We start from the raw sequence: 12,288 nt of genomic DNA, 5'->3' as shown, positions 1-12,288 counted from the left end.
GTGATTGTGTCTGTTCATGGATTGATTTGTATTTGTATTGATTTGTATATTGTGCAGTCAGAAAAATCCGGAATAACTCAGGCGCCTCCGTAGCCAGGTGGGAAGGAGCAGCAGTGCGTAGCACACGCTTCTTGATTAGACCGGGGTTCAAGCCCGTCACCACCAAATACGGAGGATGCGGAAAGGTCAGGGAATGACCACCGCATATCCCGGAGCAATATGGCCTTAGTTGCTAATGCTCCTAAAAAAAAAAAAAAAAATCCAAATCCGAAATAACTCATATGGAAGAATCTTACTCTCTCAGCCTGAGGTCAGCTAACTACAGTCCTGACTAAAGAAGCCTTTAGAAATTATTCATCTGTGACAAGATTTGAATCCAGCCCTCTCCATATCAGTAACAAATGGCAAAACCACTATATATATATATATATATATATGTCATGGGGGACACACAGGAGAACAACAAGACTAGTCATGGATGCAAAGAGATACTCAAAAGAAACTTCAGTTCTGTGGTTTGTAAAGTTTGGGAGCTGGGCATCTGTCTGGAGACATTGAGATGGTTAAGGTTATAAAAAGATTGCACACACTTACTGATGGAGGTATATTTTCTCCTTCTAGGATGACATAAAGAGGCATAAATTCATATTAGAGAAAGATAATTGCAGAGTAGTTGTAATGAAATTTGCTTTTAATCACAGTGTAATCATTTATTGGAACATGTTACCACCTAGCCTTAGAGGCAAAGAACGTAGATTTAAAGAGTGATTGGAGAAATATTTGGAAGAAGCAGATAAAATGTATTGTTTGATAATTAACTGAGTACATTGCATGCATGTCAAATCACATAGGATCACGATTAGGCACCTCTGGCAACTAAGCTATATGAATAAATACTTTCTTCTACAAGGTCATTTGCATGTCATAAATCTTTTAGTTTGTCATGTTAATACAGTTTTGTTGTTCTAGGCATTGTCATTGTTAAGTGACGAAACAAAGAGTGAACGCTAAATTTTGTTTCGGGTTGGAGAAAAGTGTAAGTGAAATCTGCAAATTGGAAAAACAAGTGTGTGGTAATGATGCTCTATCCCACTTGTGTTTAAATATTTATGATGGTCACAAGGATCTGGAAGATGGTGAGCACTGGATGTCCAACAATGCTTTGAATCTCAGAAATGATCAACACAGTTTGCACATTGATTGTGTCTGCTTGTTGAATAACTGTTTAAATGATGGAAGAACAGCTTCACAATGAACAGTTCATACAGTTCTGATCGATTTGGGCAAACAAAAAAATCTGTGCTATGTTTGTTTTGTACTGTTTGACTGATGAACTGAAGCTGCTAACTGAGCATGCAGAGTTCATTTAATCTGTTGGTAACAATCTCTGCTGTTGGGATCTAGGAGCAGATCCAAAATGTTAATCAATTGCAATTCTGTTTAGTTAATTTGTGTACCCCTGTGTAGGAAATCTTGTCTGCCTTTGGTTAAACAGTCAAGGCTATTAATTTTCAAATATATATGGAGTCTGTATTTTTTTTATCTTTTGCAATTTAATTATTATTTTCTATGATGCCTTTCACAGAGCATATTGCTAATTTAATTTAGATATTGGGACTGATTGGGGTTAAAATTTTTCAAAATTTATCACGTGGAAAAGTGTAGTTTCTTAAAACTAACTTAATAGTATTACCACATATTGCCCTTCTTAAATCAAAATAGAATGAAAAATATTCTCACATGTTCCTCTTATAAATGTTTTGAGAGTTGTATTTTAAAATTTTGTTAAAGAAATAACTATTACATAATGTGCATTTATGGGTACGATCTTTTTACGACTGATATTTCATCTTCATTTACTTATAATGCATGAATCGGGAATTAATTTTCTGAGCAGTGCAGACAGGCTGCCAGAGCAGATCATGGATCTTGTCAATGATATACAGGAATTTTGCTAGTAAGGATAAAGAGGTGATTATCCCTTTGTATAAGGCAATGGTCAGGCCACACCTTGAGTACTGCATACATGTCTGGAGGCCTCATTTTAGGAAGTATGTAGCATTGCTAGGATGAGTACAGAGATGGGCAACAAGATTGGTCAGGGGAACGAAGGGGTTCTCTTACCAAGAAAGGCTTGAGTTCTGCAAATTGCAGCGTCTGGAGACTAGGCACCTGTGAGGCGATCTAATTGAGGTATATAAGGCCTTGAATGGTTTGAGCAAGCTCAATGCTAACGGGATTCTTCTTCTTGCTTAAATTACAAACCCGAGGGACAGAAACTCAAATTGAAGAAAGACAGTTGTAGAATAGATGTGTGCAAATTTGCCTTTAGCCAGCACGTAGTTGATTGCTGGAATAAACTTCCATAGTTGTTGTGGAAGTTGATTGCATAAGCTTGCTTTCTTGTATCATATGCCTCTGCTAATGCTAATTAACAAAATGATTATATAACTTTTATTAGAGTAAAAAACATTATATATTTTTCAAAATCTGGATGCAGCTGTCATACAAGAATGGCAGATACCTGCACAAATATGATACAAAATAATCTTGTTGATCTTATATTTTGGAAATGCTTTGTTGTGCCGGGGGGGGGGGGGGGGAATGGGCACTATCATTACTTTATTACTTTTATTCAGAATTGAATGATAGGAAAATAAGCAACTGTTGAATTAAAAATATGCAATTAAGCATTCACTGTAATTGGGTCTTCATTAACTTCAAATATGCAAACCAGAAAAAAATGTCATTTTATTCAACAATATTTTGAAATTTTTAACATAAATTAACAATAAATATTCCTGTAGCTGAAATCATTATTTTAAATATACGCTCAAATATGCCACTGTATTTTGGAAAAAAAAAAAATACTATCCTGATACATTATATATTGAAAAACTTACAACCAAATTTTCCCTTCTTTTATCATAATAAAAAAACAGACTTTTTTTCTTTTTCCCTGTGGAGACAAATGGCAGTCCCTCCCACCCATTTTTATGTATTGGTTCATGAGTTTAGTGTTCTTAATTAGTGATAAATATTTCTTGATAATTGGTTAAACTTGATGTTTTTTAAATTTAAATTCTGTATAACTTTTACTGTATTAGATAATTTTGTATTTACCAAAAAAAAAAAAAAAAAAAAATTAAGTTTAACTAACTTAAACATCTCAGATTAAAAGCTTAGAATCATTTTAAACCATAGAGAGACACATTTACTTATCATTTAGGTTTATTGTGTTTGTGTGCATTGTACTATGTGTAAAATCTGTGCATGTTTAAAATCGTTGGATCCTGCATTTTTGGTCTAATACTCTGCATGTTTTATGATGTGAAGGTTGGAAGAAGAACATAAGGAGAGTTAATTTGCTGAACAGCATATGTAAGTTATTGACAACAAATTTTTCTCCTTGAAGTAGTGTTTGCCAGTATCAATCACGCTATGACCAAAATCGTGTTGTAATATTTTTGGCTGGTTTGTTCATAATCAGATTCCTTGATTTTTTTTTTTTTTTTTTTTTTTCCCCCTGGACTGCACTGACAGCTATAGTCAGTCAAATTATGCATCTTATAGATATTAAATTAACTCCACTTTCTTTCTTTTTTTTTTTTTTTTTTTTTTTTTATTTATTTACTTTTTTTTAGCATCTTTGTTGTGTGTTCATTTCTCAATTGGAGATTTCTGTTCCTAAATTTACCAAAACTAACAATGTAATGAAACTGTTGTATATGGTTTCTATGTTAGGATAATCTATTCCAGTTAAAAGAAGACACTACTCTCACTTGGCACATCAGGCTGGGTTTTTCATAATCAAATTCCTGGATGTCTTCTCTTGATTGTTCTTAATAATGACTTACAGCTATTTTCAGTTTTTTTTTTTTTTTTTTTTCCCCAACATCTTTGCTGTGTATGCATTCACTTGTAGCTTTCTGTTCCTAAATTTCCTCTAAATCAAAATGTTGCATATGGTTCTTAAGTTCTTACTAAAAAAAAAAAAAAAAATGGTGGAAAAAATGGATATGATGGTTTTTTTTTTTATATATTGCTCCGAGGATATGCGGTGGTCATTCCCTGCCTTTTCCGCATCCTCCGTATTTGGTGGTGACGGGCTCGAGCCCGGGTCTAATCAAGAAGCGTGTGCTACGCACTGCTGCTCCTTCCCACCTGGCTACGGAGGCACCAGATATAATGAAATGCTGTGATAATGGAGAAAGAATAGTGGAAGTTGCTTGTAGTTTTGGTGTGAATCATTCAACTATCTAAAAATTATTAAGGAAAAAGAATAAATTATGATTTTAAGGCTAAACTTGGTGAAAGTTCTAGTGAGGGAGTATTTATTACTTGTTATGATTGGTTAATGAGGTTAAGGGTAGAAATAACCTTAATAATAAGAAATAATTTAATCTTCACTGGCAGACTCCCTACTCGTCTTAATAATATTAAGGTGAGTCATGAGTCTGCCAGTGCAGGTGATATTGCAGCAAAACTTTCCTGAACCATTGGCAGTGATGATTTGTGAGGGTGCTTTTAATTCACACTGAATTTTAAATATAGATGAAATGGATCTATATTGAAAAAGGATGTTTGAAACAACATTGCCAAAGAGATGAGTATGCTTTCAAGGTATCTAAAGACAAGCTGACACCCCTGCTAGATTGAAATGCAGCTGGTGACTACAGACTTAAACCATTTTTTAAAAACTTATTATTGGAAATTATATACAAAAATAATTATGTAAGAACAAGCTTTTATTTTAATCCTTGATCTTTAATCTTAATATTTTAATACTATTATCTGGGGTGAGGTAGAATTCTGATAATTTATAAACTTTAATCCACTCATTATTAGCTTTGATTTTGGAATCTGTGAAATGATATATTCCACAGTATGTTAGAAGTGTAATACTAAAAGCTGGACAGCTCAGTCAGCTTTTAAGAACTGATTTTGCAAATAATTTGCTTCAGAGGTAGATATATACTGTAACAGCAGTTTTGTTGATGATCAGTAATGCTCCTGGGCATATTCCTCCATTCCCCCCCTCGTTGATTTTATCCTAACTTTTTTTTTTTGTCTAACATAAAGTCCCTTATCCAGCCTACGGACTAGGGCATCATTGACAATATTTAAGGTGTGCTGGCTCAGAAGAAGAAATTGTGTCCATATTTATACCTAACTGATTAAAGGGATTTAAAGTGTGGAGATAGTAACCAGCATCCTGCTGAGGATTGGTGGGAAACTGGATTTGGAAATGAATAAAGATGTTATTGTAGATTTAAATGTTTTTCTCCAACCTTGTGTAGAAATAAAACACAACGAAAACGAAAACTGAGATCTTGATAACTATGTGTATTTATAATAAATTATAATTGCCTGTATTTACAATAAATATATTTAACTTTACAACTCAAATATGTGAAATATACATTAAAATTTACTGGGTTAACAACAATAAAATACATTAAAATATACTAAATTAAAAGCGGTAAAACCATAGCTTTCGAAGGCTCCTGCCTTCTTCTTCAGCGGTATTTTCTTTGCTCTGCCTACGGACTAGGGCATCATTAAATACCAGCAATAGGGCATCATTAAATACCTGCTGGTCTTTAAATACCAGCAGGTTCACGGTACTCATCATGTGTTTCATTCCCACGTGTTCCGTTCTCTTGTGTTATGGAACAGGAAGTGGCTCGAGAGGGGGTCATACGGAACCCTTCATCCCTTCTGAGGATAGTGGCCTCAAAGAGGGGATGGATCCGCGTTCCTCTATCTCTATTAATGTTCACTGTGGAACAGATCCGCAAACTCTCAAGCCACTTGCGGTCCCAGAACTTATGCGCCCGATCGGTGATGATAGCATCGTCCGGGGAGATCTGGTGCTGCTTCTCCCAAAAATGCTCGGCCACGGCGGACTTACCATATTCCGCATTTCTTATTGCCTTAGTGTGCTCCCCCAGACGATCTTTGAGACGGCGTTTTGTTTCCCCTACATAACACTCCCCACAATCCGGGCATCTAATATTATATACGACCCCACTTGCATTCTCTTTTTGAATGGGGTCCTTTACTTGTGACACGATTGTGTGCAGCCTCCGCCCCGGAAGCCGCACACAACGTGTCTGATAATTTCTTAGTATTCTAGTTATATGATCGGTTAAACCCGGATAGTAGGGAATGTATGCAGTGGATACTGGCGTAAAAGATTTGCCTCTCCTCTGATTTCCTTTAACATATCTTTTTATAATCCTCTGGGGGTAGCCACATTTTGTAAGATCCATCGTGACGCGTTCATACTCTACCTTCCTATCCTCGGAGGTACTACAGTGTGATTTTGCCCTGTCAACTAATGTTCTAACCACACTGTTCCTATGATGGTTGGTCTGAGCTGAATTGTAGTGCGAATATTGACCTTTACACATCGATTTCCTATAGACCTTAGTCTTTAGCTGTTGGTCTTCTCTACAGACCAACACATCTAGGAACGGCAAGATTCCTCCTTCTTCTGCCTCCGAGGTAAATTGTATGAATGGGGAGAAGCCATTTAAAATATTCAGCACCTGATCTTCACTCCCCTTTCGAATAATTGAAAACGTATCATCTACGTATCTTTTCTAGGGGCGCATAGGGAGAACACTAGCATTAAATATTCTAGCCTCGAGCTCCTCCATAGCTAAATTAGCTATAATTGCGCTAATGGGGGAGCCCATGGCTGTACCGTTAACCTGCTTATACATAGTATTATCAAACACCATAGTGGTGCTTGAGAGGCATAATTCTATACCTTTCTCAATATCCTCTAAATTTAATTGTGTTCTAGTATTTAGGGTGGTATCTCTCCGTAAGGCCATGTGTGCACAACGCACTCCATGGTCAATCGGAATACATGTAAATAGAGATTTCACGTCGAAAGATATCATAATTTCATTCTCTTCTATGCGTTGGCTTTAATAAAATGCACAAAGTCTTTGCTGTCCTTAATACTAAATTCAGAAAGTCCTACTAATGGAGATAATAGTTTGGCTAAGAAACCAGATAGAGCATATGTCGGACTGCCTATAAATGAGACTATGGGTCTAAGTGGTACACCCATTTTATGAATTTTGGGCAAGCCATAAAATCTTGGTATTTGGCTCCCTGTAGCATGCAGTACCCAATATTGTTCTTTGGAAATTTTGCTAGACTTAAGCCAACTCTGTATCATTCTATTCACTTGTCGTTCCAAGCTAAGCAGTGGACTTTTCTGAATAACCTTATAGGTTGTTTGATCGTTCAATAAATCCAACGCTTTATTTCGATATGCTTCCTTATCAAGAACCACCGTTGCCCTACCTTTGTCTGCGGGTAAGACCACAATGCTATCATCTTGTGTGAGGCTTTTTTAGTGCTACTTTTTGCTTCACATTGAGATTAGAGGGGGCATTTTTAGCTTGACTGAGGATGGCTGCTGTTTTAACTCGAATTACATTAGCCATATCTTCGGGAAGTTTATTTATAGCTCTTTCCACGCCCATTGCTATTTCTGCAACGGGTATTCTGGACGGAATCATGGCAAATTTTGGTCCTAAATTTAGAACCTCCAACTGATCTTTAGTTAGTTGTTTACTGCTCATATTCACTATAAAATCCTTGGCAGTACTATCACTATTGCCTCTAAACCTAGTTTGTTCTATAAGTCTGTCAAACTTCCCCATTTGTCTTCGTCTATAGATGTCAGAAATTTGTTTTGTTTTAGTTGCCACCACACTAATCACTTCTGACAAGTGCACCGGAGTCATCTTGTCACTTATCTTACTAAAGCACTGTCTTTTGTCCCTCCTAATGTGGTATAAATTCCTATGTAATTTCTCAATCCATATATTTAGGATCTTCTTTTGATACCACTTGGAAACGTTAAATAGTCGTTCATCTTCAAAAGGTAGCTTTGTTTGAAAGCCTCGAGGTATGAGATTGTGTGTCTTACATCGATGGGCAAACCTCAAATGTTGCTCATGTTTAGCCTCCCTAACACTATGCCTCTGGAATTCTCTGACGTACCGCACAACTGGATGGCCATAGCATCTAAACAATTCTTCAAACAGGCCTCTGAGGTTGGGTATATTCATATTGTAGATTTAAATGTTTTTCTCCAACCTTGTGTAGAAATAAAACACAACGAAAACGAAAACTGAGATCTTGATAACTATGTGTATTTATAATAAATTATAATTGCCTGTATTTACAATAAACATGAGCAACATTTGAGGTTTGCCCATCGATGTAAGACACACAATCTCATACCTCGAGGCTTTCAAACAAAGCTACCTTTTGAAGATGAACGACTATTTAACGTTTCCAAGTGGTATCAAAAGAAGATCCTAAATATATGGATTGAGAAATTACATAGGAATTTATACCACATTAGGAGGGACAAAAGACAGTGCTTTAGTAAGATAAGTGACAAGATGACTCCGGTGCACTTGTCAGAAGTGATTAGTGTGGTGGCAACTAAAACAAAACAAATTTCTGACATCTATAGACGAAGACAAATGGGGAAGTTTGACAGACTTATAGAACAAACTAGGTTTAGAGGCAATAGTGATAGTACTGCCAAGGATTTTATAGTGAATATGAGCAGTAAACAACTAACTAAAGATCAGTTGGAGGTTCTAAATTTAGGACCAAAATTTGCCATGATTCCATCCAGAATACCCGTTGCAGAAATAGCAATGGGCGTGGAAAGAGCTATAAATAAACTTCCCGAAGATATGGCTAATGTAATTCGAGTTAAAACAGCAGCCATCCTCAGTCAAGCTAAAAATGCCCCCTCTAATCTCAATGTGAAGCAAAAAGTAGCACTAAAAAAGCCTCACACAAGATGATAGCATTGTGGTCTTACCCGCAGACAAAGGTAGGGCAACGGTGGTTCTTGATAAGGAAGCATATCGAAATAAAGCGTTGGATTTATTGAACGATCAAACAACCTATAAGGTTATTCAGAAAAGTCCACTGCTTAGCTTGGAACGACAAGTGAATAGAATGATACAGAGTTGGCTTAAGTCTAGCAAAATTTCCAAAGAACAATATTGGGTACTGCATGCTACAGGGAGCCAAATACCAAGATTTTATGGCTTGCCCAAAATTCATAAAATGGGTGTACCACTTAGACCCATAGTCTCATTTATAGGCAGTCCGACATATGCTCTATCTGGTTTCTTAGCCAAACTATTATCTCCATTAGTAGGACTTTCTGAATTTAGTATTAAGGACAGCAAAGACTTTGTGCATTTTATTAAAGCCAACGCATAGAAGAGAATGAAATTATGATATCTTTCGACGTGAAATCTCTATTTACATGTATTCCGATTGACCATGGAGTGCGTTGTGCACACATGGCCTTACGGAGAGATACCACCCTAAATACTAGAACACAATTAAATTTAGAGGATATTGAGAAAGGTATAGAATTATGCCTCTCAAGCACCACTATGGTGTTTGATAATACTATGTATAAGCAGGTTAACGGTACAGCCATGGGCTCCCCCATTAGCGCAATTATAGCTAATTTAGCTATGGAGGAGCTCGAGGCTAGAATATTTAATGCTAGTGTTCTCCCTATGCGCCCCTAGAAAAGATACGTAGATGATACGTTTTCAATTATTCGAAAGGGGAGTGAAGATCAGGTGCTGAATATTTTAAATGGCTTCTCCCCATTCATACAATTTACCTCGGAGGCAGAAGAAGGAGGAATCTTGCCGTTCCTAGATGTGTTGGTCTGTAGAGAAGACCAACAGCTAAAGACTAAGGTCTATAGGAAATCGATGTGTAAAGGTCAATATTCGCACTACAATTCAGCTCAGACCAACCATCATAGGAACAGTGTGGTTAGAACATTAGTTGACAGGGCAAAATCACACTGTAGTACCTCCGAGGATAGGAAGGTAGAGTATGAACGCGTCACGATGGATCTTACAAAATGTGGCTACCCCCAGAGGATTATAAAAAGATATGTTAAAGGAAATCAGAGGAGAGGCGAATCTTTTACGCCAGTATCCACTGCATACATTCCCTACTATCCGGGTTTAACCGATCATATAACTAGAATACTAAGAAATTATCAGACACGTTGTGTGCGGCTTCCGGGGCGGAGGCTGCACACAATCGTGTCACAAGTAAAGGACCCCATTCAAAAAGAGAATGCAAGTGGGGTCGTATATAATATTAGATGCCCGGATTGTGGGGAGTGTTATGTAGGGGAAACAAAACGCCGTCTCAAAGATCGTCTGGGGGAGCACACTAAGGCAATAAGAAATGCGGAATATGGTAAGTCCGCCGTGGCCGAGCATTTTTGGGAGAAGCAGCACCAGATCTCCCCGGACGATGCTATCATCACCGATCGGGCGCATAAGTTCTGGGACCGCAAGTGGCTCGAGAGTTTGCGGATCTGTTCCACAGTGAACATTAATAGAGATAGAGGAACGCGGATCCATCCCCTCTTTGAGGCCACTATCCTCAGAAGGGATGAAGGGTTCCGTATGACCCCCTCTCGAGCCACTTCCTGTTCCATAACACAAGAGAACGGAACACGTGGGAATGAAACACATGATGAGTACCGTGAACCTGCTGGTATTTAAAGACGCACAGCAGAGCAAAGAAAATACCGCTGAAGAAGAAGGCAGGAGCCTTCGAAAGCTATGGTTTTACCGCTTTTAATTTAGTATATTTTAATGTATTTTATTGTTGTTAACCCAGTAAATTTTAATGTATATTTCACATATTTGAGTTGTAAAGTTAAATATATTTATTGTAAATACAGGCAATTATAATTTATTATAAATACACATAGTTATCAAGATCTCAGTTTTCGTTTTCGTTGTGTTTTATTTCTACACAAGGTTGGAGAAAAACATTTAAATCTACAATATGAATATACCCAACCTCAGAGGCCTGTTTGAAGAATAAAGATGTTGTTCAGGAATTGATTGAAACCACATAAAGGAGTTCACCAACTAAAAACTAATGGAACTGCTGTCAGAATAGCAAAAAAAGATGAAGTCAGATGGAAGAGGTTACTAAATAACCCAAAGAGTTCAGTGGCAAGTTTGCTAAAAGTTTTAGTCTCTCTGAAATAGCTTTGGCTGTATTTAAAAAACAAGACACCAATGTTGAATGTTGTTCAAAGTTCTTGCAGTTATTCATGTTTGCCTACTACAGGATCATATACGAGGAGATAACTGTTCAGACATCTCTTGACATATTCAAGAAAGTAGTAGTTGCATCAGGTGGTTCTACTACTTTTAAAGTCATTCCCAGAAACCCAGCTTTGGCACCTTTAGAGCTTCTGTTGCTGATATGCCAACAAAACCCAATAAACCGTTTCTGGCACTAGCAGGCCAGAAACAGTTTCCTCAGACTCTGATGAATCCGACTATTACCTCCACCTTCCATTTCCAAATTGCTCATTTTCAAGCAGGGGCTTCAAAAGGTGACACAAGTAACTGTAGACCTGTTAGTTTAACTTGTTCTGAGGAAAATAATGGAGTCACTGGTTAAAGAAGCATTGCAGGATCATCTAGACAAGACTGCAGTAATAGTTAAGACACAGCATGAGTTTGTTAAAGGGAGGTCTTGTCTGACCAATTTGATTGGATACTAGATGTGGTCACAAAGGAACTGGATGCAAAAAATAATTTTGATTATTTTTATGATTATGCAAAAAATAATTTTGATATCATATACTTGGATTTCAGGAAAACTGCTGTACAAATTGGAATGGTATGGCATTAAGGGCAAATTGCTACAATGGATAAAGGGATGGTGATTGAGTGGGAGACGACAGAGAATGGTAATCAGTGGACACTACTCTTCGTGGACGAATGTTATTAGTGGAGTTCCCCAGGGTTTGGTGCTGGGCCCATTGTTGTTTTGTGTATTCGTTAATGATATTGATGAAGGTATATCAGGCTTAATGTTGAAGTTTGCAGATGATGCAAAGGTTGGCAGGGTTGTTAATGACAGTAAAGACGGTATGCTACTCCAGCTGGATCTACGTAAGTTTGGTAAATGGGCTGAGAAGTGGCAACTGAAGTTTAACATTGACAAATGCAAAGTAATGGGTAGCAATAACCCAAGTGAAACGTACCAACTGTGTGGTACTACACTCATGGAAGTGGAAAGTGAAAAAGACAAAAGACCTGAGGGTAATTGTTCAGTCAGATATGAAGTTCGCTGAGCAGTGCAGATGGGCTGCCAGGGCAGGTCATGGAGTTTTGTCAATGGTATATAGGAATTTTGCTAGCAGAGACAGGGAGGTGA

General features: G+C 37.3%; 1 protein-coding gene across 1 annotated transcript in view; it reads left to right on the top strand.

The window, feature by feature from the left end:
• The window catches only part of Etfb (Electron transfer flavoprotein beta subunit), a 58,478-nt gene that overhangs the window by 28,594 nt on the left and 17,596 nt on the right, over positions 1-12,288 (top strand). The gene's annotated exons all lie outside the window — the stretch shown is intronic.

This window comes from Mastigoproctus giganteus, chromosome 9 (assembly GCF_048544385.1).
Source record: "Mastigoproctus giganteus isolate SK-2022 chromosome 9, ASM4854438v1, whole genome shotgun sequence".
Lineage (NCBI taxonomy): Eukaryota > Metazoa > Arthropoda > Arachnida > Uropygi > Thelyphonidae > Mastigoproctus > Mastigoproctus giganteus.
This window is presented reverse-complemented; position numbering and strand designations above follow the sequence as displayed.